Source organism: Calidris pugnax, unplaced genomic scaffold (assembly GCF_001431845.1).
Source record: "Calidris pugnax isolate Ruff unplaced genomic scaffold, ASM143184v1 scaffold102, whole genome shotgun sequence".
NCBI lineage: Eukaryota > Metazoa > Chordata > Aves > Charadriiformes > Scolopacidae > Calidris > Calidris pugnax.
Window position 1 is genome coordinate 806150 of NW_015090846.1, and position 2141 is coordinate 808290.

Below are 2141 nucleotides of genomic sequence, written 5' to 3' on the forward strand. Positions count from 1 at the left end.
CATTTAGAGCAAGGCAAATCTTGTCTGGAAGTTACAGTAAAACGTATCAATGTGATGATGTGAGTTGCTGTTACAGCATATTCATTACAGACAGCAGCCAGATTGCATATTGATAGGTAAATTTAAGTACAGACATCTTTTAATGCACTAATTCTTAGAAAAATGCATAGCCAAAGAAAGTAAAAAAGTTATACATTCGATTTGCGATCATTTAGTCTAGGTAAGTGGAGAACTTACTACAATATCCTAATAGTTGGTGGAGAGTTGCATAGAAAAAAAAATAAAGATCTTCAGACAGTTTCTAGTCTGTGGATAAAATCCCTGATGGCTATTAAGAAGACTCTTCAGACTAGGAGAGGCTCTTCAGCTCAACAAGCCCTCAGAATTATAAGGGAAAACCTCTGACCACCGAAGCTGTCAAAGTGTGCTGATACTTAGCAGAGCAAAGCATGAAAGCCTGTGCTACAGCTGTGGCTACAAGCAACTATTTCTCAGGAGCCAAGTCTCTAGGTTTCCTAGGTGGTCCATGCACAGGGATTATAATTGCAATATGAAAAATATTAATTCCAAGAAAATATGTGGACCAAAGTTCTCTTTTCAGAATAAATTATGTGATGTTTGCCGTTACGTAGGATCCTTAACAGCCTGGGGGTGTAGCTACGTGCACGACAAGGCCTGATGCTGACAGGACATCTAGCGGCACCTACAAGTTACTGCCCAGAGAAAGAATCCTACTTGAAAAACACAGATTGACTTTTTTTCACGCTTCCAAATATTTTCTGGTACCAGTCCAGGTTTCTTTGGCTGATGGCAACATTTTTGTTGTTTGTTTTGTTACTTAAGAGTGTAAAAGATAAAGGAGGAAATGAAATTGTAAGACGTAACGTGCAGCAACATCTGAATCACCTCTGTACAAAGATGTGACATTCTACATAATCTTGCCAATATAAAGTTCAAGAGTATTGATTTTTTTTTCTCTGCCTTTTCTCCCTCACTTGCATTTTACTACTCACCTGGTCCAATCCAGTTGTTTATCTGGCTTTAGATGAAGAAACTTGCACAGCTGTTACTCCGTACACTGAAAGGGAAAATCAGGATGTTTGAGTTCAGAGAGCTGACAGCACAGCACTCCCCACTGATTAATTACATTGATGGCTTCCTATTGCCGTCTTTCAATTTTTTTAGCAATGTGTTAGCCTAAAAGCCATTTTAATTGCCACTGTTCATGTTCACTTTGCTTCTTGTGTTACTCTCAGTTTGAGCAACAAAGAAGTCACTGAAGCCAGGCCCAACCTGCCTATCGTTTCATTTTGAAGAGGTACTACACCTACCAGTTTCAAATAGTTCAACAGCTGCAAAACTATTGTAATTGCCACTGTTCATGTTCACTTTGCTTCTTGTGTTACTCTCAGTTTGAGCAACAAAGAAGTCACTGAAGCCAGGCCCAACCTGCCTATCGTTTCATTTTGAAGAGGTACTACACCTACCAGTTTCAAATAGTTCAACAGCTGCAAAACTATGCCACTAAAGAGGCATAATGCCCTTTGTTTTGTTACATATTTTTTTTTGTGATGTTTAAAATGAATACTCTAAACCCAACTTTGAACAGAAAGGCAGTTTTTCAGTTGTTTGGAATACCTGCTGCTCTGACATCTGCTCTCACCGTAGCTCACAGGAAGAAGCTCAAACGTGCTGGCTGTCCCCTGGGCTGGGCAGGAAGCGACAACCCCAAACCTCAAACCCCAAACCTGTGGCGAGGGCCAAGGCAGGGAGAGCTCTGGCCTTCTCCTGGGGACCAGGCACCTCTGTGGTGCCTCCCCCCAAACCAGGGCCCTCACCGAGCACCTCCACACAGCGTGACCTGCGGCAGGCTCGGGTGATTGCTTCCCTTTGGCCAGTGTCCCCCCTGAGAGGGCCACCAGCGAGGAGGGAGCTGCCACAGGGCCCGGGCCGCCGCCATGGCCCTCACTGTGGGGCCTGGCCCAACGCAGGGAGCACCGTGTGAGGCAGCCTCCGGGCAGGGGGAAGGGGGCCAGCCCAGAAGGACCCTAAAGGCAGAGAAAAGGGCTGAGAAGCCACAAACCCCCGGTGACAGGGGACAAACCCCGGTGACAGGAGACGGGCGGGTGGGGGGGGGGGGG